General features: G+C 42.5%; 1 protein-coding gene across 2 annotated transcripts in view; it reads left to right on the top strand.

Moving 5' to 3' along the window:
• SEMA5B (semaphorin 5B) overlaps window positions 1-27,408 on the top strand; it is a 349,785-nt gene that overhangs the window by 94,397 nt on the left and 227,980 nt on the right. For both annotated transcript variants that reach the window (XM_034785184.1, XM_034785185.1), the window contains exon 2: window positions 21,735-21,796. The gene's annotated coding sequence lies outside the window, so the exon portion shown is untranslated. The remainder of the gene's footprint in view (window positions 1-21,734; window positions 21,797-27,408) is intronic.

Raw genomic sequence — 27,408 nt, 5'->3', positions numbered from 1 at the left:
AGGACGCTCTGGGAAGATGGTGGATTTAGGGTCAGGAGATGGCAGAATTGTAAGCGAGAAAAAAGTCCTTGTGTCTGATATTCACAGCTGCTGGTTTGCATTTTGAAGAGTTAATAGTGTTAAGGGTAGATCTCCCACTCCAAGAGCATCCACATCCTGCTCCCTGTTATGTCCGTGTATAGCTAGAGCAGAGGTCGGCAACGTTTGGCACGCGGCTTGCCAGGGTAAGCACCCCGGCAGGCCGGGCCAGTTTTATTTACCTGCTGATGCGGCAGGTTCGGCCGATCGCGGCCCCCACTGGCAGCGGTTCGCCGTCCCGGGCCAATGGGGTGGCGGGAAGCCACGGCCAGCACATCCCTTGGCCCGCGCTGCTTCCTGCCCCCCCCCATTGGACCGGGACGGCGAACAGCGGTGAGTGGGGGCCGCGATCGGCCGAACCTGCCGCGTCCGCAGGTAAACTGGCCCGGCCCGCTAGGGTGCTTACCCTGGCAAGCCGCGTGCCAAACGTTGCCGACCCCTGTACCAGAAGATGAAAATTAAGAAAGTGTTATTAACGACCAAATTGTGCCAACCTTACTCATGTTGTGTAGTGACTTATTCCTAGTAGGAGGGCTGTCTTGAATAAAGGTGGCACAAATCTGGAAAGCAATCAGGAAGGGAGAGATTTGCTAATGGAGGATAACAAACTGACTATCAGTTCAGAGTGTGATGCCTTTGTAAAGAACAAATCGACTCTTAAGACCTTTTTCTTGAAGGATTTCTTACACGGTAAGACTTTGAAGAGTCACTTACCACATTCTGCTGGGACCACACCTGGGATCCCATGCACAGAGAGAGTGCTCTTACTTCAACAGAAAACTGCTCCAAAGCGAGATCGTATATCAGCCAGCATGATAGACTTACGAGGGTTAAAGGGAATTCAGCAGCTTATTTAGTCCAAAGCAACGTTTAATGGGAGATAATCAACTTAAGGGTAATAAAATACCAGGAAGATGAAATGACATTAGATACACAAAGAACAAACAATAGGTTCCAATCTAATAAAGGGCACATTCAAATTGGAAATGAGGATAAACTGTCAGCCGGTTGAGGGCAATCGGACAATGGAATAGTTTGCTTAATGAGGTAGTTATAGCAAACGCAGTAGAGCTGTTGAGGTCTCTAGGTTCAGTAAGTGTAGTGTTGAATTTTTCCTACTTGACACAAAGGTTTGGATTAGGTGACCCCGCAGTCCTCTTCCAATCCAATGACGGTTAGTTGGGCAATAATCTATATTTTAGTAGAAATGCTGTTACAGAGAAACAAGATTCTTAACCTTTAACAGTAGAGAGCGTGAGAAGAAGAGTCAGAGACAGGATCCTTGAATTACAGCTGTGCTCTAGTTTCAAAATAAAAGCTGAAGAGTGAAATGCTTAATTGTTTTTCTAGTTGAGATTTAAAGCCTTTGGTTTCCCAGTATGCTGTGTCTGGGCAGTCTTGTTATCATATGAAACTTACAAATGACTAATTTACTTCTGGAGCGAATTAAGATAAACTGAATTAAGGCCACTTTAATTTTAAATAAGAGTGTCCACACAGGGTTATAATGCAGTTTAATTAATCTGGATTAATTTTCATGAGTGTCCTTATATAGACTAGCACTAACTTCCGTTGATTCTTTTGAAAGTCAAGCTAGGATTCATGGGTTTTTTTGGTTTTGTTTCATTTTTTTTCCTACAGCCGCCAACGGCTATTAATGGTTAAATGGTTGATCTTCATTAACCACCATTTACAATCCTCACGAGATGCTGAACTGTAGATGCTCTATTTTATCCTTGCAGATATTGTACTATTCATTAGAAGAGTATACATGGAAAAAGGGACTGTGTACAGCAGTGGATTTTCAAACCTTTTTTCTTGAGACGCAGTGGAAGAAAATCACACATCCCTGTGACCCAAAACAATAATATCTTCTGACTAGAGCTTTCATAAAATCACAATAAAGGGCAATACTTGCTAGCTTTAACCACTTCACCTCAAGTAATAACTAAAATTAGACATCGATGTTACTTGTAAAACATTTAAAAATACAATATAATGCAATAAAAAAGACTATCCGGTTGAGTTTCACGTACTTAGTGTGACGGGTGGGGCTTGGTGTTCATGATCTCCACCAGATGAAAGTGCCACCGGCATATCAGATGCGCTGTTGAGTTGGTTTCTTCTTTCTTTTGTTTTTAATCTTGTCAGAGTTGAAAATCCCAGGTCACACATGTAGGTTGTTGTGAACCATAGCAACAACAAAACACTAATCTTACTTATCAGTGGATATTCTTTGAAAACACTTATCTAAGACTATGACAATCTTAATGACTGGTGGTGTATTTTGAGTGTGCCCTCACAGGTAAATTACAGCAGCTCTTTTTCTTGCTCAGGCATCAAGTTTAGCTCCATTATTGATTTCAGGATTTTCGAAAGCCAAAGAATCTTTTTCACACAGCACTTTTCCTTCAAATTTTCAACCCCCTCTTCAGGGAAGTAGCAACTAAAATTGTCAGAGCAGTGAAATGTAACTGTCTGACACTTCATTTCATTCACTTTGTCTTCGCTGATACTGTTCCCAGTGTGTTGGGAACATGTAGTAGCTCGGACGATTACTTTTCGGTCGTGCTTGCCACAGTGCTAATGACTTTTGGAATGCTTGTATCTGTTCACAGTGTCGAAACAAATATTTGTTTTTTCCTTGTAACTTCAAATTCAGTTAGTCTAAAATTGAGAAAATGGCAGCTAGACATGACAACTTTATTAACCACCTGTTGTCATCAAACAAATTTGCCAAGTTAGACTGTTTCTCTACCAGAAAAATGTGAATCTCATTCCTGTGTTCATACATCCTTGTAAACACCCTGCCCTGTGACAACTACCATACATCAGCGTGAAACAGTTAATGAGCATGCTCCGCTCCCGTTTCTGAGCATAACACTTCAAAAAGCCTGCTGTTCAGTGAGCTTCCCTTAATGAAATTAACAATTTTCACTACTTCCTTCAGTATTGCCATAAGATCAAGGGAAATCCCCTTGGATACCAAAGCTTCACGGTAAATGAAACAGCGATTCCAAACGACATCATTACCAGCTGCCTCGGCTATTGTTTTCACAACTCCACTATTTCTACCTGTCATATTTGCTGCACCATTCACTTGTAATTCTTCTGCAATTAGCCCAGTCCAATTTGTGTTTTCCAGTTACACAGTCATGCAGTGCTTCGAATATCTGTGCTCCTGTTGTATTTGTTGGTAAAGTCAGACAACACAGCAAATCTTCCATAAAGTCATCTTGCCATACCTACCTCACCTAAACTAACAGTGTTGCACAATTTGAAATATCAATACTCTTGTCAAGTCGGATAGCAAAATCCCTGCCTGACTGTAACTGAGTAATAAGCTGGGCTTCCAAACGCTCTGCAATATTACATATTCGCCGAGATGTTGTGTAATCCCTGAGAGGAATACGTCTCAATTTTTCGCAGACTTGTCTTCAAAAATTGTATGCACGATGCCACATTCGGCAACTGTATGGGCCATTTTCTCTTGATGGGATGCTACCAAATATGATACCAGTTGTGGCTGATCATTCAAAGTAGTTGACCGACTAAGAAGTTGTGCTGACAGCTTTAATTCCTGTTGCTTCCTTTGAAAATATTCAAGAGGCTTATCAATGAGTCCCCCAGGTTTTGTTTCTAAATGTCTTTTTAACTTTGGCTTTAAACTCTCGTTTGCCAGCACCTCGCTGTAAATAACACACTGTGGCTTTGGATCTTGGTTTGTGTTAGCTCAATTGATGACACCATATTTCAAAAAAGTATCACTATAATGCCTAGTGCACAATTTGGTTTTCTTTTTAGTAGGTGGTTTGGACGAGGCCGACATGGCAGAAGTCTGTCTGTTATTACTAGAATTTTCTGTTGTAGAGGACGTACTTACACTTATATTTTCATTTTCAGATGTAGATGGATCTCATGACTGGGTTTCTGAATTTCTTTTTCTTATTACAAAACAATTCATTTTTCAGGATTAAGGTTTGTGGATTAAAACTTGCAACTTGAGTTTCCACAGCATTAACAAAACTGACAGTGTGTGGAAAGCAGTCTCGCAAGGTGATTGTATTCAAAATGGCCACGTTGTGTACGTGTGTAGTGCATAGTGCGTAAGAAATATTCTGCAAACAAATAAGTCTTACTGAAAATAAGTAAAACGTCCAACATTTAAATGAATGTAATGTTATTTTAAAACTGTAATACAAGATGTTTTAAGAGATCATGAGATTTTAATTTTGCAAGTGACCCAGTGCCTAATATTCTGCGACCCAGTACTGGGTCACGACCTATACTTTCAAAACCACTGGTGTGCAGGGTTGTCATTTCCTCTAGCTTACAAAAAACAAACCCAAACATCTTTTTCCTGTGGAAAAAAATTAAAAAGCTGGAGGAAAACTATGACAGCTTTATGAAATGAGATGCAAATTACATACTGCCAGAACATCACCTCTTTGTGAAAATGGGACAAACTAATCCTAGGTTTAAGTCCACAGAAGTGAGTGAATAAAGAAATTGGTGGCATCGCACCTGCGAGGGATTTAGTCCAGGGAATTACATACTGAGGGAAATGATTAGCCAAGTAAAATATATTTATTTCTTTGTGCCACAATTATACAGTTTGTTACTCGCCTCATTTTTAAAATACTTTGACAAATGCAAAATGCCTAATTAATGGATAATGGTCACCGAATGGTAATTTTTACTGTTTCTGAAGATGAAGTGGGTTGATATATTTTAGTGTATGAGAATGGCAAATATTGCACAAAGCACTTGATGATTATTACATTCTTGTAACAGAATTCATACAATGATTTAATCTGCTCAAAATTAATATAACTCACAATGATCCTCAGATATCTGGAAGTGATTGTAAAATTGTTTAATTTCATATGATTTGGAAAGCACTCTCAGTGATTTGATTGGCAGAATTTGTTAGAGAGCCAACAATACACAGCAACAGAGAGAAGAGGACTATGTAATAATGCTTTGTACTTGTATATCCAAGTGTTACCGTTATTAATTAAGCTTCATAACAAACCTGTGAGATCAATATTATTATTATACGCTTAATACAGGTGGGTAAATTGAGGCACACAGATTAGCTATTGTGGTCCTTTTATAACCTATTGTGGTCCTATACTGGATGGAATGTCAGGGCCTAAGTGTTTAATAGTTGGTCTAAGAAGAGGCTGTAATCTATGGTACTCCTGGAAAAAATAGATGCTGAAGGCTCTCCTTTAGTGTCAATGGCTAAGGCTGTGGTTGGACCATGGGATCCTTAGATCAATTCCCCTCTTCAGCATATGGGTAGCATAGGTGGTGATTGTGGTATCTATATGTGGTCCCAGATTTCATTGTCCAATGCTATTGTCTCTTGCTCTTCACTGTATACTACAATCCAATGATTGATGTGATATGTTATCAGATGCAGAGTGTTTTCCATTGGCTGATGGTGGGCTTAGGACACTTTAGGGACATGGGGACTTGTTCTGATCTCACTTCCACTAGTGTAAGTAAGGAGCTACTCCAAAGAAATCATTGGAGTTTCACCAATATAAAAACAGTCTGAGGGACAAGCCAGGGCCTGGTGTTTTATTTCAGCGTCCAAGAGTGCGAGGATCTGCGCCAGAAACAATGGAAATGGACAGTGCGGTAGATCCTGTAATGCAAAACTGAGAAAAAAATTATCTGAAGTGAAAAGGATTGTATCTTTCTGAACAAGCAGAAAGATACAAAACCAGCTTGCTGTTTGCAGAGGAAGTCCACTGAACTTACTAGCTATTAGTGTTTGGTACAGTGTGCTGTAACTCTGCCTGTTGTAGAGCTGGTTGCAAGATGTTTTTGTTCCCATGAAAACTTTTTTTTTTTTTTTAATTTTCATAAAAATTCAACTTCAAATTTTTCAGGTTTTCATTGAAAAACTGAAAACTTTTCAGTGTTCAGCAACTGAAAACCCCCAAATTTCAGATGAAAACCTAGTTTCCAGCCAAAGAAAGTATAGTTTTTGGGCAATGAAAACAAAACAAAATAAAAAATGCAGAGAAATTGGATATTTCAATTTCTCTAGATGTGCACCATCGTGTTTCTTCCATATCTTTATTAGCCAGCCTTTAGAAATCTCTCCACTTCTCTTTGGGTTCTGCCACATCTCCTACTGCACACCTGGAACTTGTGGGCCATCAGAATGTTGTTCCACTTGTGAGATGACAATCCTGTTGAGACCTACTCTGTGTTCTGTAATCCATGCAGGAGATCGTATTGCTTTGTAATCTTCTCTACCTGTGGTAGATGAGCCGAAAAGTATCATTTGCGTACTGTGGTTGTGTAGTGCCAGCAATAGCAGAGGCAGTGCAAGCAATAGTTACCAAAACAGTGAGAGAAGTCATAAAGGCTGAAGAAGGCAAATCCAAATTGGCAGCAGCCAATACAATATGGGTTAAAGAATGGTGCTTTTCCAAAGCAGCCTAATTCTCTGGGGGCAAAAAGAGCGACATGCTCAATTTTACCCCAGGTATCATGTACATATTTGAGTTGCCCAATAATGACCCTTTGAGATTATGCCAGTAGAGTTGTGGCATGACCCAAGAAAGGTAGATATTTTTCCATGAATATTTGTAGACATAGGTACGGGAACTAGGGGTGCTGGGTTGAAGTGGTTTCCATTATATACAGGGTTTACAGTTTTGGTTCAATGGCTCTGAGAACCCCCACTGTACACATTGTTCCAGCACCCCTGTTTGTAGAAATGTATAGGCAAAAGTGCATAGCACACCGTGATCTACAAATAATACATACCATGTTCTCAACCAAACCCTGTAACTGGGTGAAGGTCTGTGGCCTGTGTTATGAAGGAGGTCAGATTAGATGATCAAATGGTCTCTTCTGGCCTTAACATCTATGAATAACATTACCGTGAGACCACCATTATTAATGTCCACACTGCTGTGTAGTGTTTGTGTATGTCTACCTGCTCAGCTGCAAAAAACAAAGGATGCTTAATTAAAGTGCATCTTTGATAGTTGAATAATGTCCATATTGTTTAAAAGACATAAGCAAGGAGATTGCACAGCCGGTTGTAACAGCCTGTGTAGCTGAAGCAGGCTGAAAACAGTTCCTACTGGGAATATCTTTTCCAATATCTTAATTCCTCTAAGAAGATGCCAGAAGTCTTTCTGCTCAGATACCATAGGCTAATCCCCCTCTGCTCTGTGGTGCTGTAATTGGATGGAGCAGTTCATCACAGCAGAGAAAATAAGTCTTTCCTTGTAACTGTTCCTCTTTTCAGTTCATCTTGGCTTGTCAACCTCTGGCAGGTTCTCCATCCTTTACACCATTCCACTTCAACTCACTTAACAGGCTGTGTATCTGGGAACTTACTGTGGGTGTTTCAAGATTTTTCCTGTCTTTCTTGATTTTCCTTTGTACTTCGTACAGATTCTGATCTGAATCTGGCCCTGACTTTATAACTCCTTAGCATTTGTAATTCCTACTGGACTGGATTGACCTAAAGAGGTTTTGTAGCTGAGCATGAAAAATCTGTACATTTCTGTCAGGACAAGCGTTTCCAAGACTGGCACTTGTCTCATTTTGTAATATTTATTTCTGCAAAGAGTGGAGCTAAACAATTTAAAGAGATTAATAATTGCTGGTTTTGTAATACAGAAGCAAGGGAGGGAGTGAAAGCTTCAAAATTCAGCTCAGATTTCCTCTAGCTGAAGAAACACTATAGTGCTTTAATATTTCAAACAATGTTTAGGATCAAATTTTGCCCTGGAAGTGCCTGTGTGGTGCATATGAGTAGCTGAGAGAAGAATTTGGCACTTTAATTTTTAAATGCTGTGTCAAACCTATATTAATAGCAGGATGCAGATTGGTTTAGTCTCTTCTAATAGATTCCATGCTACCAGTATGGACTCACAAATGAGATGATTTTTTAGCAGCATGGTTGCCACTGGAGATGTATTCTCGAAAAAACCAGCTGCAATTAGTAATGTTGTTACTGAGATGATACTTGAGATAGTAGCAAGCAAGAGATGCAGCTGGAAATTCGGAGCGGGGGGTTCTAAGCAGAGACAGGTGGGAGGGGAAGGATGGTCTTATGATTTAGGGAGTGGTACTCAGGAGAGCTGGGTTCATTCCGTTTGTGACTCTACCACAGACTCCCTGTGTGGCCTTAGGCACATCACTTAATCTCTGTGTCTATTCAGATGGTAAAAGAGCCTTGTGCAAGGAGTTCACAGTGTGTGGGTATGGTGCCTAACATGCTGGAGCTGACCGCTAGGCACTACCTTAATACAAGTAGTAATAACAATCCGATGTGTGAGCTTTCGGTGAAATTTACATTGAACAGGGATACAGAATCCCTACAAGTGCCCCTACTGGAAGAAAAGCAAGCCCTTCAATGATGACGGTTATATCAGACTAGACTCTCAAGAGAGACATAAAATCATGTATGCTGCTTAAAAAAGGGATATTGACTATGAAGGCTCTAAGCTATTTTTCCTGAGATCTCAGACCCATAACTCAGGAAAAGAGAGAGGAACTGACAGAAAGAATGAGAGCCTTCCTCAAAGAAGATATTATAACATCATTATTGTATCCGGCCAAACTCGGAGGGCTTTGTGATGAGCAAAACTACAATTTTTTAAAAGCAATAAATCATCCACAAAGTTTTAAGAGACATAGAAGGAAGGAGGCCCAGGAGATATGCCAGTGAAGGAAACTCTCAGAGTATGAAGAATTCAAAGAAGATTTCAGTGGGACTGCTCGTGCGAATAGGGGCTTGCAGCACTGGTTCTGTATTTCCTTATTCTTGATTAGTTTATCTTGTGGGACTTGGAACTTGGACTGTGGCAGGACCATTTGTCTTGGACTTGGATTCTGCTCTGGCGAGTTAGTGATGGAGTTGTACACTTTATGTTGTGCTGAAGCATGAGTTATGAAGAGCCGTTGGGTGCCGCTCTCCCCAGAGCGGGATTTTTTTCTTAATAAAATGATAGCGGCTCTAGTTTTGAGATGAAATGCAGACACGTAGTTATAGCACAAGTGTGGGAGTCGGGAGACCTGGTCTGTTTCTAAGGCTGCCACAGACTGTAAAGCAAAGCAAAGGATTATGGACTTGAGGCGTGGTATTTTTAAAAATGTTCAGTGCTGTCCTAACTCTGCTCTCATTGAAATCAGTGGGAGTTGTACCATGATCTTCAAGGGAATGGGATCCTTTATGTTTCAGACTGCCGAGCTGCACAAGTGGGTAGGTCTGTATGATAGGTGGACATAAAAATGGCTATGTTCCTACCTCAGAGATGTTAAATGATGTGATCTTTATATATACTGTATGGTGCATAGGGGGAAGCATGTTATAACCCAGGGGTCGGCAACCTTTCAGAAGTGGTGTGCTAAGTCTTCATTTATTCACTCTAAGGTTTCGCGTGCCAGTAATACATTTTAACGTTTTTAGAAGGGCTCTTTCTATAAGTCTATAATATATAACTAAACTATTGTTGTATGTAAAGTAAATAAGATTTTAAAAATATTTAAGAAGCTTCATTTAAAATTAAATTAAAATGCAGAGCCCCCCGGACTGGTGGCCAGGGCCCGGGCAGTGTGAGTGCCACTGAAAATCAGCTCGTGTGCCACAGGTTGCCTACCCCTGTTATAACCATAAAGCAAGGGACAAATTCTGACTCAGGTTACACCAATGCAAATGTGGAGTAACTTGATTGGAATCTATGGGCCCAGTTCACTGTAGCCCTACACCTTATATGTACTACTTATTTTGCAGTGGTGGAAATGACTAGGGCAAGAGTGAATCAAGCCCGGTGAAGTTAACAGGTCAGAATCTGGCCCAAGGTAAATAAGTGCCACTGGAAGAGTTAGTTGCTTTTCTCCTCTTCCATCGTCGTGTTGCAATAAGATATTCATAAGTCACTTGCTACCTGATAGGCTTGGTTAAAAATTTGCAAATTGCAACCTTTGTTCGAATATGTTGACTTTCCTTGAGTTCAGTTATTTGGCAGTCCTCTCTTCAGTAAAAAGGTTGAATCATATGGTGGACTTCACTGTGGAGTGCATTTTCTGTGGCTGAAGACATTTCCTCTCTCCCCCCACACTTTGACTGATAGAAAACTCACATTTTTAACTCTAATGGGAGTTGTGAATATGTGCTAAGAATAGAATATACAGTACCTGCCCCTAAAGACTCTGCTTGGAATAGCAAAACACAGAAACCATGAATTAAAGCTGCTGTTGTATCCTTAACCCCACCAGTCACCTATCGTTCGTTTAGGACAAGAATTTGATGCCTCAGGTCACCATCTATGAGCCTATTGTCTGTGTCTGGAACTCACATTGTTTTGTCTTGGTGCTGCAGCATGTCCTGTGTGGAAGATTACTTAGCATTCTTAGGTGCTTGCCATACTGACAGTGCACAATCTAGTCGACTACAAGAATGAGTGACAGCTATAACAGAAAATGATTTTCAGGCAGCTGGTAGCTTAATTTAGACTGTTAGGATCAAATTTTGATCTCAAGTGTAAATCCAACGAAGTCAACAGAATTACATTGGATTCACAGTGGTGCGGCTGAAAGCAGAATCTAGCCGTTAATGTTGTTTTCAGTCAGTCAGTCCGAGTTGCTTCCTCTCTCATTCTGCTGTGGATGTCTGTGCTTCTAGATCCGAGAATCTAAAGTTCTGTAGTTACAGCTGTATGTGAAATGTACAATATTGAAAACTGTAGTTAAGCTCTGAGTTCTGTTCTCAGTATGTCTGGGAAGGGAGGCAGCATGACCTAATGTTTGAAGTGGGCTAGTATTCTAATTTCTCTGTGGCTTAGTTTTCCATTTGCAAAATGGGGACAATAATTCCTTCCTACTGTACCTCAAAGCGGAGTTATAAGGCTGGACTAATTGTTAATAAAATGTTTGAGAGCCTCAGGTAAAACGTGCAATAGATGGGTATTATGCACTGAGCGAGAATGGATCCAATTTGCCAAGAGTAATGGTAGATTCTCCATCACTAACCATTTTAAAATCAAGATTGGGAGTTTTTCTAAAAGATCTGCTCTAGGAATTATTTGGGGGAAGTTCTCTGACCTGTCTTATACAGGTGGTCAGACTAGATGATTACAATAATCCCTTCTGGCCTTGGGGGTCTATGAATATTTACTGCACAATTTTGGGCTGTATACATTTGATCACTTGGGGCTTTGTACCTTTCTCTCTGTTGCCCATCGCCCATTGTCATTAACAGTTCCATTATCGCTCAAGACCATGATACAGCCCTTAAAATGTACCCATGCTGTATGTAGGTGTGAGGAAATCTTTCTTCCACATAATATTGGTTTTTTTTTCTTGTGACCCTTTCAGAACTCTGTTGAAGGTAGAAAAAATAATAATAATGAATTTCCATATGGGCTATACCTTGTAAAGAGATTATCTCCATTTATTCTTTTTGTAAAATTTTCAGAAAGGAAAGCACTGTCCCAATACACAGAAGCAATTTTTCTTTTCAATGGATCCTGTGACTCAAATCTAAACCTTTGCTCTCAGTGGAACACTTTTCAAATGTTTACTTACTGTTCAATCCCTGGTAGGCAGCCTAGGAAAAAAAAAATCAGATGAGATGTGGCTTCTTGAAAGTTATAACTGCTTTATATTGTTTGAAAAACAGAGATTGAATTGATGCATGTAGTAGCCCGTCTCTTCTCAATAGGGGGGAAGCGTTTCCTTTGGATCTCAAGTTATCATCAGCTGTTCAGTAAAATTGTAATATATATTTATGTAGAGACTTTCATCTTGATGGATCGCAAAATAGTTGACAAATTTTATTCATATAATTTGTCAACTATTTTGTTAAATAACTGCCTCTTGTTCCACCCCAGAAATGGCTGCATTGCTGTGATGAGTGAAATTACCCACATTAACAGTAGTTATTAAAGCATCATCCATATTTTAGATCTGTGGATAACAAAAACAATGTTGTGAATTCTCTTGCTGAATCTGTCATAAGAATTAACTAAACATAAGGCGGTGAATGTGGCTCCTGCTCTGTTGGAGCTACCGGAGGAAAGGGGATCAGACAGAACAGGAGGGAATCTACATATTTTGGTTTGTGGCTTCTAGAAGGCAGTTAGGAGCTAAGAGGAATAACAGAACATTGAGAATCATAACAAAGGACTTAGGAAGCCCCTCTTTAAATACCCACTTGGGGGCAAATTGTCCTCTTCCAGCACCGTGTGAGCAACTGGGGTTTGTGTGAGCAAAGTACACATGGACTGATTAGTGGGCGGAAGGGGGATACAGAATTCCTCTTTTCTTCTTTCCCATTCCCAGCCCAGAGCTAAGTGGGAGTCTCTGGGCTGTAGCAGTGTCTATAGCAGTGGTCCCCAAATTGTTCGGGGTCAACCCTCCCCCCCCCCCCGTTTGTGTCCCTCCCCCAGGGCTGGGAGTGGGACCGTGGGTTGGGGAGTGGGATGCAGACGGGTAAGGGGGTTGAGTTTGGGGCCACAGCTGGGGCAGGTCTGGGGTTGGGAATGAAGCTGTGGTTCGCGGCCAGGGCTAGAGCAGAGTTGGGAACGGGTCTGGGTGGCACTCTCTCCCAGATGCTTTTCTACCATGAGAGCTGCCACGGATCAGCACATGAGGGTACTACCTCTTACTTCCAACCCCCATATGCAGCACTGCCTTTTGGGGCCTTGTCTGCTCAGACGGCATCCAAACAACATTTCCCCCTATGGACATATTCTGTGTTCACATGTCATAGAAGGCTTTATTTATATAGAGCCCAGTTGTGGGATTCTTGCTCTCAACAATGCACATTTACTCATACGAGTAGTCCTGTTGGCTTCTTGCATGAGTAAATGCTAAGGGCTTCACAACGGGGCCCATAACATTGCTGTCTGTACACATCCCTGGGTTGTTTATTGTCTAGAACATATTTCATTGCACCCCTGATGCTCTCATACTTCCTGCATGTAACTTGGCAGAAAGAGATCAGAATTGTGAAGCATCATCCTGGATTCCAGCTGGGATATGTAACTTTCCCCTCCCCACCCCCCGGCCGCTTCCCATGTTAAATAGTTTCTCAGGACTGGAAATGCATCTCATGGCTCATACTTCAAATAAATACAAAAGTTGTGGGTTTCCCCTCCCCCCCAAGTAGATTAGCTGCGTTTAGTAGTATGAAATCATGTCACTTTTCAGTTCATCTGGGAGTTCTGTGCTTCCGAAATGTCACATTCATTGCGGAGTTGTTTGACAGGGTAGAGAGTTCTGCCGAGGGAGAAGGGGGGGATGGGAGTTATTTGACACATATATCTTCAAATTGAACAAAGTGTGATTTATTTTTCTTTGCTGCAGTCTGCTACCAATTTTCAGTTTAGATTAATAGCTATGAAAAGTGCAGTTCGTACTGTCATATTCATTAGCTATTAACACCATGTCTGAATTGACAGGACACCTTCTATTTTTATTTTTTAATTCCCTTGCACTCATAAGATATGTATCTACCATCCCTTCGGCATGTCTAACTACTTAATTTGTGCCTATCCTTCTCTAGGATTTGATTCTTCTAACATCACCCACCCACCAGAAGGAACAAATTAATACTTAATACTCTGTCGGGAGCTGTTTTCAAAACTTTAATTGGGAGCCTGTTTGAATTCATATTTCATGGATTCACTGCTTCAGGAACCCCTGACATCTCTCTCCCAAAGACGTGTACTTCATTGATATTTTAATTGCTGCAATAATCAGTTTGCCAAAGAGGTGGGTTCTTCCCAAGGCTGCCAAATCCACACTGGCCGAGTATAGTGTGAGTGTGATTTATGTGCAGATAAACAGTCTTGGATCCCAGTCAATCATTTAATCAGTTTTAATTCGGCTGCATAATCAGTAGCAAACAGGAGGGTTTTTAAATATGATGGTCTCTCCAGATGGTTTGGCATGTTACCCAGAGTGATACAGATAACATCCCTGTTTCTCATCAGTTCTATGTCAAAGGCATCTTTAGCTTTCCGAAAATGTTTAAAAAAAAAAAAAAAGGATCGAGAGCCAAGACATGCCTTCAGTCTTTCTCTGGTATCTAAGGAACCATCTCAGATATGCAGTCTAAAAAACAAGCCCCCTCTTATCTCATGTTTTATGCAAGGATGTCCACCAAATGTATGCGACTTGTAGAAAAGTTCTCAAAGAAAATGACTTTGCTTCCTGTGTTTGTTTGGATGTTGGTGCTTTTAAAAATCAGATGCACTTTGACCAATTTGTTGTTTAAGAAAAAAAATATTCACTAGTAGAAATGATTGGCTGGATTGTGCTCTTTGCATCCAGCCCACAGGAAGGGGTTGTGCTTAATGGCGACTGTTCCGAGGGAGCATCAAGAAGAATAGTGCCTTGGAGAGGTACATTCTTTCCTGGGCGACCCAGTTGCATTGGTTGGGAAGAGTCATTTGTGGCACCCATGTATAGCCTTCAGCACCATCCCCCCCATTTCCCCATGTGTGACCTGCAGCTCTGCTGGGTGTGACTCTGGTTACTTTCTGCCCACTTCTTGTCCCATTGCTCTGGAGGGACCTAGGCCGTAAGCTTCCTCAAGCACTGGTGCTGTAACTGTGACAGGCCCTAAGTAGCTCTGCAACGCGTGGTGGAACAGGTACTCGCTCCTACTCCCTTGTGCAGCTGGGTAAGAGATAGGCACTATGTCATTAGTACCTTTAATCTCCAGCTTGTATGTGATTGTTCTTTGAGTGCTTGCTCACGTCCATTCCAATGTAGGCCTGTGCTTGCCCTGAGTATCGCTGCCAGAAAGTTTTCAGTCAGAGGTATCCGTTGGGTTGGCTCTGGGGCCCCTGGAGTCACACCTGCATAGCACCAGTATGAAGGGCCCTGTCACCCCCTCAGTTCCTTCTTACCGCCCATGACGATGTCTGGAACTGCATCTCATCCTTGCGTTTTCCCGCAAGTACCTCTCTCAGTGAACTTTGCTTATTTATTGTACATGGTTCTTTTGTAGTGCTTATGTTTCAGTTAGTATGTTAGATTAGCAACTAAATGCCCTGTAAGCCGCATGGCCATGCAGCAGCCCTTTTATCGCCACGCAGGCGCTCAGGGAACCCATCCCGGCCCCACCTTAGCATGGCCCCCAACCTGCCACCCCAGGCGGCCCCCCTGCCCCAACTATACCACAGCCTGGACCTGCACTCCCACCCCATCCCAAACCTGGCCGGGGCGGCATGGCACACTCCGAACCTCTCGGCTCCACCCCCGCCACATGAATTTTGTTGTGTGCACTGATATGAAGGTGATGTGTCACACATCATCTCCATATTGGTGCACATAAAAATTCATTCCGCACATGGGTGGAAAAAATTAGAGTGAACACTGATTAGCAGACCCCACTTACCGGGGTTAGCCCTTCCCCAGTACCACGGCATGCCTCAGTCCTCATGCTAGATAGTAACCCACATTCCAGCTGCCTCAAGTGTCTGGGGGATGCCCACATGCAGGAGCGTTGTAGGATTTGCAAGGGCTTCAGGCCTAAGAAAGACAGGGACACCAGACTCAAGTTCCTCCTTGTTGAGGCAGCACTTCGCCCACCCTCGGAGCCGCGTCGCGACGATCTGACACAGAGTGCTTCAGTAAGCAGCGCCCCAGCGTCTCGAAGGGAGGTGCAGGCCCTTCTGCTTCTCCGGAGCCAAGGAAGGACTCTGCTTCTGCTTCCTGGGACTTCCCGCACCGACAGTCATCCCCGCTGCTAAAGAAGACCGCTCCTGCACGGGACTCTTGGCACCGCTATCCATTGCCAGTGCCGAAAAAGAAGCAGAGGAAAACTGACTGCAGGCGATCCCCAACCCCAAGGTTGGTCAGACATAGAGATGCTGGCAGAGTGTGACCCGGGCCAAGCCACTCAGACATTAGCAGTGCGGACGGTACCATTGAGTCCGGTCCTGGGAAGAGCACTGTTGAGTCTGGCACCTTTGGACTCTCCACCAAGAGAGAGCCATCGGAGTGCAACTACCCTGGTGCTACCGTCCATGCTAGAGGTGTTTGACACACCGAGGGAGTTGTTCTCACTCCCGGTACTGCCATCCCCCACCATTTGGGAGCTGTCAGCGGCAGCACTGGAGGCAATGGCCACCGCGGCACCGAGACCCCAGGTGCCCTCAAAAGGCAGGCTAGCCATGATGCCACAGCATAGTCTTCTCCCTCCCGGTACTGCTCTCCGATATTGGTCGGCATCGCTCCACCCTGGTCGCCAAGAAGCGACTCCTCAGAGTCGGACTCAGAGGTGGAGTTGTATGCCTCCAGCAGGAGCAAACACTGCTCCAACTGGCATTACCTGACGGTCGACATGAGCCAGGGCATTCCGCCAACGGCGTGGCCACCGGTGCAGTGACAGATGCCACTACAGTGGCTCTTCTAGAAGCCCTGGGCTTTCCGCCAGTCCAGGGTCCATAGTCCTGGAGGTCCTACTCCGTCGTATCGGAGTCAAGAGTTCCCTCACCACCTCCCTTGGAACAGAGACAAGGTCCCAGCACAGAGCCCAGTACTGATTTCCTCTCGGCTTTTTGTAGCCATTGCAGACTGAATGAAAGGCCGTCCAGTCTTGGCCCAAAGAATTTCATCGTGGATCACTTCCTGTATCCGCACATGCTATGACCTAGCAAAAGTCCCGACCCCCCTGCTGACAGCTCATTCTACAAGGCTCAAGCATTAGTGGCGGTGTTCGTGGCTCAAGTTCCTATCCAGGATATCTGTAGAGCGGCAATGTTGTCATCAGTCCACACTTTTGTGACCCACTACACCATCACCCAGCAAGTTAGAGACGATGCGGGTTTCAGCCAAGCGGTGTTACAGTTAGCATGCCAGTGAATGCCGAACCCTTCACCTGCACAACTGCTTGGGAGTCACCTACATTGGAATGAACATAAGCAAGCACTCGAAGAAGAAAAAACGATTACTAACTTTCTGTAACTGTTGTTCTTCGAGATGTGTTGCTCATGTCCATTCCAAATTCCTCATCCCCACTGCCTGCCCCTCTGTCGGAGTTAGCTGGCAAGAAAGAACTGAAAGGGCAATGAGGGAGCAGGGCCCTTTATTCTGGTGCTATGAGGCCGTTACTCCAGGGGGCACCAGAGCCAACCCAACGACCACTGAGGGAAAGCTTTCTGGCAGCGGTGCTTGGGGTGAGCACACGCCTACATTGGCATGGACATGAGCAACATTTCAAAGACAATCTCGAAGAACAACATTTACGGAAAGTTAGTAACTGTTTCTTCTGTGTGAGATGTGTGCACAGCACTGTACAAGCCAAAGGGGTGCAGGTTTTCTGCACTCAGGATCTTATCAAAGGATCAAATCCTGAAGCCTTGACCCAGGTTTTTCTCAGTGTTAACCCAAGGAACCTTCCACTGACTTTAAATTATTGGTTCATTTACATTATTATCTATTTGCTCCTTATGTACTTGGCTGGAGGTGTTTTCTGATTCCTAAAAGGACTCTGAAATATTACAAGGGAAAACACCACTTTGTTCAGCAAGCAATCACAGCTGTAATAATAAAGCTGGTCTTAAAAGCTTGCACAGTTTGAAAAGTTAGCTGTCTGTCTTTGAACCTTGTTAGCTTTTCTGTTTCCCTTTTGGTTCATTGTGCAACCATATGCTGCCCCTTCAATCCCACTGATATAATGCATGAGACTTCAGCTACTGATGATCTGTGGCTGGTTTTTCTGCCATGTTAATGTTCCTTGCTATGCAACTAAGTGACAGGCATGGGGAATCTGTGGTGGGGCTGGGAGTCTAGCACTGAACAGTTAGGGGTCAGATTAGTTTGGAGGGGAAAATGTTGACATTGTTACAGTATTTTTCTTGTGGTTTTATGTAGTAACCTAAACATGATATTCAACCAACTCTTTCATTTCAAGTTAATCCTACAGCTCCTTGCTTAAATGTTACTGACACTAATGCAAAGTGATCTGAGCCATTGCATTCACCGCTTGTGTTTGTCTTTGTTCCTTGCACGCCCATTGGGAGCTTCAAAGGTTGCCCAGGATTAAGGAACGATGGGTTAGTAGATAGGGCACTGGACTTGGAATCGGGAGACCTGGGTTCAAGTCCTAACTCAGCTATAGACTTCCTTTGTGACCTTAGGCAAGGCACTTAATCTACTTTGTAAACTTGGGATAGTACTTTCCTACCTCATAGGGGTGATGTGTGAATTAAAATCCATCATGACATTGCTCAGATGCTATCCTGAAGAGAGCCATGCAAAAAGCTAGGTATATTATACTCCAACACCAAAACTCTATCTTTATTTAGACTTTCATAGATCTTTGTCTGCAACTCTCAGAATGCTTCACAGAGGTGTGCAAGCATCATTATCCTTTCTGTACACATAGGAAACCAGAGGTGCAGAGGAGCAAAGGGGTTTGAGTAGGATGATACAGCAAGTTTGTAGCAGAATTGGGAGTGTAGCCCATGTCCGCGGACTCCTAGTTCTCTACACCACCGCTGTTGCTTCTTGAAGGTGGTGCTCTTCAGTGTAATATTCTGCCCTTGGTAGCATCTGACTGTCATTAAAGCCAGTGGGAGCTGCCTGTGTAACCCACGGGGGAGTGTGCATTACAGGTCCTTCTCCGTGCCTGATCGGCCAAAAATATGACTCTGTTCTAGCCCCAGGAGGAGTGGCTTGGTTCTTTAGCTCAAGATATAGCAGTTTGTGCTTTTAATTCTGGAGGTCCTCAGTTCAAGCTCTGGTGTGTTGGCCAAGATGGCAACCAGCATGAAATCGTGTTCAGGGTGAGGTTTGGTCCTAATTTTCCATGGAGTTCTACTTATTAACGTTTCTGACAGTCCCTTCTTGACACTCACTGTCATACTTCGCTTAGAATTTCTTGTCTTTGGTTGTGCAAAACATGGAGGCTGAGATTTTTCATAGCTTCACATGGGACTTGAACCCCAGTTTTCTTTAAAATTAGTGGGAATAGAGCATCCACATAACCTGACAGACTTAGAAAATCCCACCCATAAATCATGTTTATTTTTTAACTGAGAGAGGAGAACAGCTTCATCCTTTAACTTGGGAGGGAATTCAAAATCTGACTTCTTAAGTAGTGTTAGGTAAACACATCACTGCTTCCAAACACACGCGTCAGTTAGTTTATAGACTCATACATCTTAGGGCAGAGGGACTGTTCAGTTTGTCTGAGTCTGACCTCCTGCATCACGCGGCCATGAAAATCCCCTTGGCAATCCCTGCTTTGAACCCAGTAGCTGGTGGCTGAGCTACAACATGCCTTTTAGACAGCCCCTTCCTCTTCTCTCCTCCCCCCCCCCCCATTCTTGAGTTAAAAGGCTTGAGTTGACTTGTATATATTATGGTCTAATGAACTGTCGAGGGTGGCTGTGTAACATTGCCCTAAAGCAGAGGCGTCCAAGGATGGAGTGGGGGTGAGGCTGGAAAGAGATTGGGTGGGCTATCTGCAGGGATGAGAATGCACATGGTCCTCCCCCACTGGCTGTATGCAGCAGTTGTATCATCTGAGCGGGATGTTAGTTACACGTCCTTCCCTTTTTGAGGAGAATCCTCAGGCGCGTCATTGCTAGTGCGACTTCAATAATGCCCATGTTGCCAAAGAGCCTGTGGGGAAAGCTCTTGGGCTCTGCAGCGTTTGAGTCCGGCCCCAGGTAGAACAGCTGGGGAGAAGAACCCTGTGGAGATTTCCTCTCCAAAAACCCCGCCTCTAGTTTTTCCCACAAGTACAATTAGGGAAGGGAAGGAAATTGAAAGCTGATGGTGGGTGTGTGACCATGTGTGTGTGACAGGTTTAAAATGTTACAAAAAAGGGCCTGAGAGCCACTTCTGCATTGTGGAGACATGATAAATGAAGTTTCTTGTGGGAAAACAATTGTCTCGGTCCTCTCTGCCAACGGTGTGAATGCTCTTCTGTTGTTGCAGCTTCCTTGTTTTTCCCAGATTGGATGCTGCTGCAATTATTAGATCTATTATTTTTTTGCTGTAAGATCTGCAAGAGCTACACACTTTAGAGCCAGGGGTAGTCCATTATTTTTTGTCAAGGTCCATCTTTCTTTGGGCAAGGTATAGTCAAGGTCCAGACTCCAGAGAAAATAATAAAAAAAATAACAATAATGATAATAAGTAAATAAAAATATTTTGGAGTCCGTTCAAAAGCATCTGGCTGTCGAGATTTGGCCCACGGTTCACCTATTGACTACCTCTGCTTTAGGGTCTTTTCTACTGGGAGGATAATCAGATATCAGAGATGAGCAAGAAATTCAGAGGGCCAGGTTCTGATACCCTTTGCTCATGACAAGTGACACATTCTCTTTGGGAGGTCCACAGCCCAGTGCTTAGGGCACAGCTTCCTATGTGACCTTGGGCAAGTCACTTAGCCTCTCAGGGCCTCAGTTCCCCATCTGTAAAATGGGCATAATAGGTGTTCCTACCAAACAGGGTGCTGTGAGGATAAATACATTAAAGATTGTGAGGTACTTAGATAGTACAGCGATAGGGGGCGGGCAGGTAGATATCTAGAGAGAGATGGGTGCTCCCATTGACTTAAGTGAGACTTCTCATGGAGTAAGACGCTATTCGATGTGGGTAAGGATATCAGAATCTGTCCCAAAGTGAGTAACTGATTGGCTAAAAATTGCACTCACAACCAGTCTTGGTAAAAGAACTTATACTTTTCCTTATTGTAGTGGTCCTGCCTGTCTACTTACTTAAGTCTCCAACCTCCAAGCCTGTCATTTAGACTGTAAGCTCTTCGGGGCTGAGACTGTCATTTATTATGTTTGTATAGCACCTCACACAAGGGGGTCCAAATGGGTTGAAGTTATCTGACACTACCGGAATCCAGTTTCATACTATTAATAGCTTACTCTTGCCTCTTCACTGCAAGCAGCTAAAGAGTTTCTCCAGTTCTGCAAACCCATTGTGAGATTTTCATGGAATTCTAAATGCGAGCCGGGTAGGTTAGTTTGGATTGGACATGTCGTATGTTTCTGCTTCTTGAATGGGTGAAGATAATTCTCAAGAATTAGATGTCTGGAGCAAATGTACTTGTTTACAAATTTTGCTTCTCACAACAAGAGAGAGGATGGTCCAGTGGTTAGTGACCTCACAGACCTGGATTCAACCATGGACCTCCCTTGTGACCATGGGGAAGTCACTTAGCCTCTCTGTGTCTCTGTTCCCCATCTGTAAAATGGTGATAATAACCCTGCCGTTCCTCATAGGGAGTCTGGGAGAATGAGTGCATTAAAGATTGGGAGGTGCACAGATACTCCAGTAATGGGGGCCATACACATATCCAATTTTCAAACAAATGCTATGTTGTTGTTTCTGCAAAATTTCTAAAACTGCGGTTAGGATAAATACAGAAAGCAAATACAAAACTGGAGTGTGCACAAGCAAAGCAAATTCCGAAGCCACATTGAAATGAACATTGACCGAAACGTTTTTGTAGTCTTTGCCCTATTCTGTATTTAACTCTTAATTCAAAATATCAGGGTGATTTAAAAATAATTATTTTTAAATAATAGTAATGCTTTTTTTTTTTTTTTTTAAAGTCTCTGCTGTATTCTGCTGAGACCTGGTCCTGTGTGTCCTCTCCCCACTTACCATTTTCTTTGGTGTTTCCTCAGGTTATTACAGGATATTTCCCTGAGTGTGACTTTGAATGTGACACACCAGTGATGCAGAGGCAGTAAGTATTTAAGACTCTATTTACAGCCATGGTAACTTCCTCCCCTATTCTTTGCTAGAACCTGCCTTCTGTTTCTGAATTCCTTTCTACAGAAAGCTTGGAAGGAAATGACTGTAAGATCATATAGTTCCAAAATGGAAGGTGCAAGTTGAGACATTTTGCTTTCATAGCTTATTGTTCTCTTGTTTAAGAATTCCCAAAAGGGCTTGTTTAGCTTGGGTGTGGAATGCCAAGTGAACCCATCATTATTGCAGGAAAGGGCACAGAACCATAAAAATAAAAACAGCACTAATATCTATGAGCAGCAAATAAAAGGCAGTGATACATTACCAAAATTTGGCATGCAATACCCAGGCACAGAACAAGCAAAGGGTGTTGGCTGCCTTCTGCCTGTTTGTGGAGGTCCCATCGATATCACTAGGAATTCCACTTTGAACCAAGGAGACCATATTGTCTCTAAACCCTAGAGTGACATGTTGAGGATACCTACTTTAAGTGATGCTACACTAGGAATGAATTTGACTTCGAATTCATTCCAGCCCTGACTGTGTTTTGTCGGCCTTTTGTCACTTTGTGTCAGAATCGGAGCCCCGTAAAGGCTTTTCGCACCTAAAAATAAAATATTTTCAGCCTTTCACCATTTATACTTTGGGGAATAAAGTTTCTGGCATTTAGCCTAAAATTTTCATTACATCCAAAAATAGCTTCCATAATGGGAAGTTGCCTTCTCCTTCCACAAACTTTCTTCCTCTTGTATGTCAGCAAAACTGTTTGTGGCATAAACCTGGTTAGATTTATTAGCCCTGGGCTGGAGAGAGTTTAAAAAAGGAAATATCGTGCTGTTATTTATTGGTTGGTCCCATTTCTAATTTTTATGGTTGAATTAAATAGTTAACTGTGAATTTCAGTAGATCTTTCCTAAGCGTTATGTTACGCCTTCCACTCAGCTCATTTGCTGGTCTATTCAATTTCCATTTAATTCAGTGGAAAACTCAGCACCCAAACCACTTATAATGAAGACAAGACCATTTCCAGTCATTATTTCAGTCATTGTTGATGGCTTTGGGCAGGTCTTATCGGATAACTCAATCCCTGGCATTGAAAATTGTGATTTTTTTTTTTTAATATCAGTAAGCAAGGCTGTTTTTCTCAAGGAGATCAAATATGAAAGAGCTTGAGGAAAGACAATAAGAGAATACTATGTGAAAAATGATGTTGCATAGGTGTGATTAACTTTATAGGTTCCTCTGTGTTATGCATGCTGTCACCCACTCTCTAGTGGTCACAATGAAAATCTGATTAGCCACTTACAGCAAAAAGTAGATCATGGATTTTGCAAAATTACAGGCCAAATCCTTTAGCCTTTCCTTGCATAGATCCTCAACTGCTTTCATTAGGAGAAAGATTGGAGCCCAGATTTGGAATGGACTAATAACTATTTGATCAGATCCTGTAGTCCTTGCTTTCGGTATTTGACTGCAATCAGAGTTTGCTTGAATGAGTAGTGAAGTATGGGACCTGTTGCAGAGTTGTCCATAGTTATTTGGTTACTTACAGAGATATTCCTCGTGACAATTATACTCTTAAATTGCCACAGGCCATATGTGGGACCCAAAATGAGGAGGACAAAAACAAAATTTATCCAAGAAATTTAAGGATTAATGTATTTAGTATCAGACGGGTAGCTGTGTTAGTCTGTATCCACAAAAACAATGAGCCACCAGACTCCTCGTTGCATTTATTTAGTGTAACTCAAGCAGTGTTCAAAGAAAACCAAAATGTCTGTCCCCCACAAAAGCCCACTTTCTACAAGTAGATTACTGAGCCAACTATGTAAACACATATTTAAGGAGCTTTTTATATTGAGTCAGATATTTCAGATCGGCAAAGAAAGGCTAAGAATACAACATATTAGGGAATTATTAACATGCTGTGTGAGGTATTCGTTTCCTGGACTCTAACACTTCCCCTTAGTGCTAGTCTGGTTTATTGAGTAAACTAGTATTTAAAGAGTCCTAAAATGCTTATTATTGACCTCCTTTGATGACCCTTTATTGTTGGGCTTGTCTTCACTACCGTGGCTACATTGGCACCGCTGCAGCGATGTAGCGCAGCTGGTGAAGAAGCGCTATGTAGATGGGAGAGCGCTCTCCCGTCAACATAATTACTCCACCTCAACAAGAGGCAGAAGCCATGGCACCAGGAGAGTGTCTCCTGCTGACATAGTGCAGTGTAGACATGGCTTTAAGTCAAAGTAACTTACGTCTGGCGGGCGGGGAGGTGGTTTTTTCACACAGGCTAAGTTACATCGACTTTAGCAGTAGTTTAGATAAGCCTATTGTATTATGAAAATCTGGACTGCTATGAAGTCTTAAACAATCCAATGAATTTTTGACAAATTGTAATATCCTGAAAATAAGGGTTTCTATAACAGAAATACCAATCAAATACCTAGCATAAACTACAGTGTAAACCAGGGGTAGTCAAGAGGCAAGCCGCTGGCCAAATCGAGACCACCCGGCGTTTTTCAATGGACTACAAAATCTTTTTATTTACTTATTATCATCATCATTATTATTATTATGTTTGTATTATTTTCTCTGGAGTCTGGACCTTGACTATACCTTGACCAAAAAATTTGGACCTGGACAAAAAAGAATTGATTACCCCTGGTGTAAACCATAGCTCTCAGTCTTCCTAAATTGTGAAACCTGTAGAAGAAACTTCATTTGTGACCTCCCATCTTCAGTGATTGTCCTAAGTAGTCCCAAACATATTGCATCCACTTCTGCTCATAGCTTCTTCACCTTTACACCAGATTAACTCCATCAAAGTCAGTGGTGTTATACCAGATTTACCCAGGCACACCTGAGAGCTGAATTTGGCCCATTGACTACAATTCTCCATTAATTTCATTCAAAGATTTGCTCCATTCTCCTTAAAAATAAGCATCACAGATTTTATTTCTACCGGTGAAAGATATTTTGCACTAATGCTTTCGGCTGTGCCGTGTAATGAATCGCGTGTGTATATGTGTATAGCATATGCAAACGTAAGTACATATGTGACAAACTGACAGTATCCTGAAGAAACCTTATGGAATGAAGATACACTTTATTGAATTAAGATAAATTTTCTGAATTAGGGTTAATATCTTTTGGGGTACATTGTATGAAAAATGCAGTTGTGTGTGTGCTGGCATTGTATATAGCATATTCCCCCACCCTACTAGAGAAGGTAATGAACTTCCTGGTTATCAGCCATTGTAGCCATCCCCCCTGGGGACAAATGCACATAGCTGTTTGAACTGAATTCTCCAGAGAACAAGAGGCAAAGAAAAGACTTTTGGATAAATAACCTGGATTTGGTGGACTCAGGGCCTTCTTCCTGATCCAGCACACGGACAGGACCCCGGTCTGCAGAGGGCCCCAATCCTTAGAATAGGTTTCAAAGTGGTAGCCATGTTAGTTTGTGTCAGCAAAAAGAACGAGGAGTACTTGTGGCATCTTAGAGACTAACAAATTTATTTGAGCATAAGCTTTCGTGGGCTAAAACCCACTTCATTGGTATTTTCCACTGCATGTATCTGATGAAGTGGGTTTTAGCCCACGGAAGCTTATGCTCAAATAAATTTGTTAGTCTCTAAGGTGCCACAAGTAATCCTTAGGATAGGCTTGGAAGGACTGGGCCTGCCAGAATCCATGATAGGGTGAACTCTGACAAGCTTATTAGGATGCATGTAGGTTCTTTTATTGTTTTCTCTGTAACGCTTTTTACCTTAAGAATAAAGTGGGCTTGCTTAGAACTGTGTGGTAACTTTTATATCTGTGGCAATCACTCTGTCAGTCTCTAAAGAGAAAGCAAGCAGGTCTGTTTAGGCCGACTGCCGTTGTTGGGAAATACACAGTGCAATCGGGGAGCTGTGCAGCCTGGCCATATTCTCGTCAGAAGGGAGTGAGATGTGGTCTCCATCCAAGAGAGGCAACAATTGGGAAGCTGGAAGTCTGCGAGTGGGTGACCTTGGTGGACCACAGAGGGGAAATTCAGGTGCCGTTGCCCTGAACTGTGACGACACACTCATCTGTTTATTAATCCAAAACCTTAATGTCCATTGATTTTAAACTGCTAACATGCTTAAAGTGTGAGTTTTCTCTTTTTTTTGCCAGTGTTTCCAGCCAGACCTGGAAAAAATGGACATTGCAGCTTCTTTGATTCCACCTCTCAAGGGACACCGATTTTTGCTTCCCCTGTTTTCAGATTCAACAGGCTATAGAAACACTGGATGTCATTTAGCTATTAAAGATTTTGTTTTCACCGATCAATGTGGAATAGCATCATTAACACAGGCAAATTTCCATGCTTCATTGTACTCTGTCCATGGTACATTAGAGGCCCTTTCCCATTGGTAAAACTGGGCCTATTCTTCTGTAAGATGAGGGGCCCATTGGCAGTTCCTTGGCAAGTTAGACAGAGGAACTATTTAATGAAAGAGAGAGTAGCCTAATGAGGGGAAGAAATTGAACGTGACATGTGCAGGGAAAGATACCAAAAGATTGATCTATAAATCATCAAATTATTGCACTGAAATGTTTATCAAGTTTTCTGAGCAGAGTTTGCTTGAGAGAAGGGCCTGCAATTTTGGGGGAAATGGATTAACAAGCTTATTTTCACGGTGTGTTTTTTACAAAATTCAAGCTTTCCTTTCCATTCCATTTCTCTTCTGTGTGGCAAATGCTGTGCTTTCAGACTAATGGAACCTGGCTTGCAGTGCTTAGCTTTCTGTCTGCAAAATGCTGTATTGGCTTTTGGTGCAGGAATCCAACTTGTGCTCAAAAAGGCCTGGCTTTTACAAATACGTTTTTAGTTTAATAAGATGAAACCAATTAACCAGAAAATTCACTGCCAATGGATTTTACAAGTACATAAAAATATATTGCTTTTTCTCAAAGCATTTAATCACCCTTTAAATTTTTTTCCTTTTTTTCCCTGTGTTGCAGCAGTGGTACAGCACAGTCATGGATTTATCCCCAGATCTGTCCCTTACACCTGCTCCTGAGGGCATTGATCTCCTGCCCTGATTTTTTTTATATATATAAATATATTGCCTTTCTGTCTCACTTTGCTCCAGGTGTTCAGTGCAGCTTGCTCATGGCCTGGGGAAAAACAGGGACTATACCCTATAAAAAGATGCTTCTTAAAAGGTTACCTAGAGAGCCATGAGTGGCTTGTTGGTGAAATTTACAAGAGAAGACCCTAGGGCTAATCAGCTCTCTCAAAAACAGGTGTTAGTGCAAGCAATGGCAAATTCTGAGCAGAGAAGATGTTGAGGAGAGACGATAGGACCTGATTGTCACCTCCTGCTGCTTCCACGGGAGGGGAAATGTCTCCTAGAAACTCTTAGCGCTAAAGTAGGTGGGGAGGAGGACTGGTCTGGCGACAGTCAGGTGGTGTCGCCAAGTTCTGTGGACCTGTCTGCTGAACATTGCTGCCTGGTCTTCCCCTCTCCTCCATGAGCTATGTTGCTTTTTAGTCTTCTCCACCACCTGTGCCTGAGTCTTACCCCACCACTGAGGAGGATAGAATTAATTTAATAGAGAGGGATTTGATTCCCA

The sequence above is a fragment of the Trachemys scripta genome, chromosome 11, assembly GCF_013100865.1.
Source record: "Trachemys scripta elegans isolate TJP31775 chromosome 11, CAS_Tse_1.0, whole genome shotgun sequence".
Lineage (NCBI taxonomy): Eukaryota > Metazoa > Chordata > Testudines > Emydidae > Trachemys > Trachemys scripta.
This window is presented reverse-complemented; position numbering and strand designations above follow the sequence as displayed.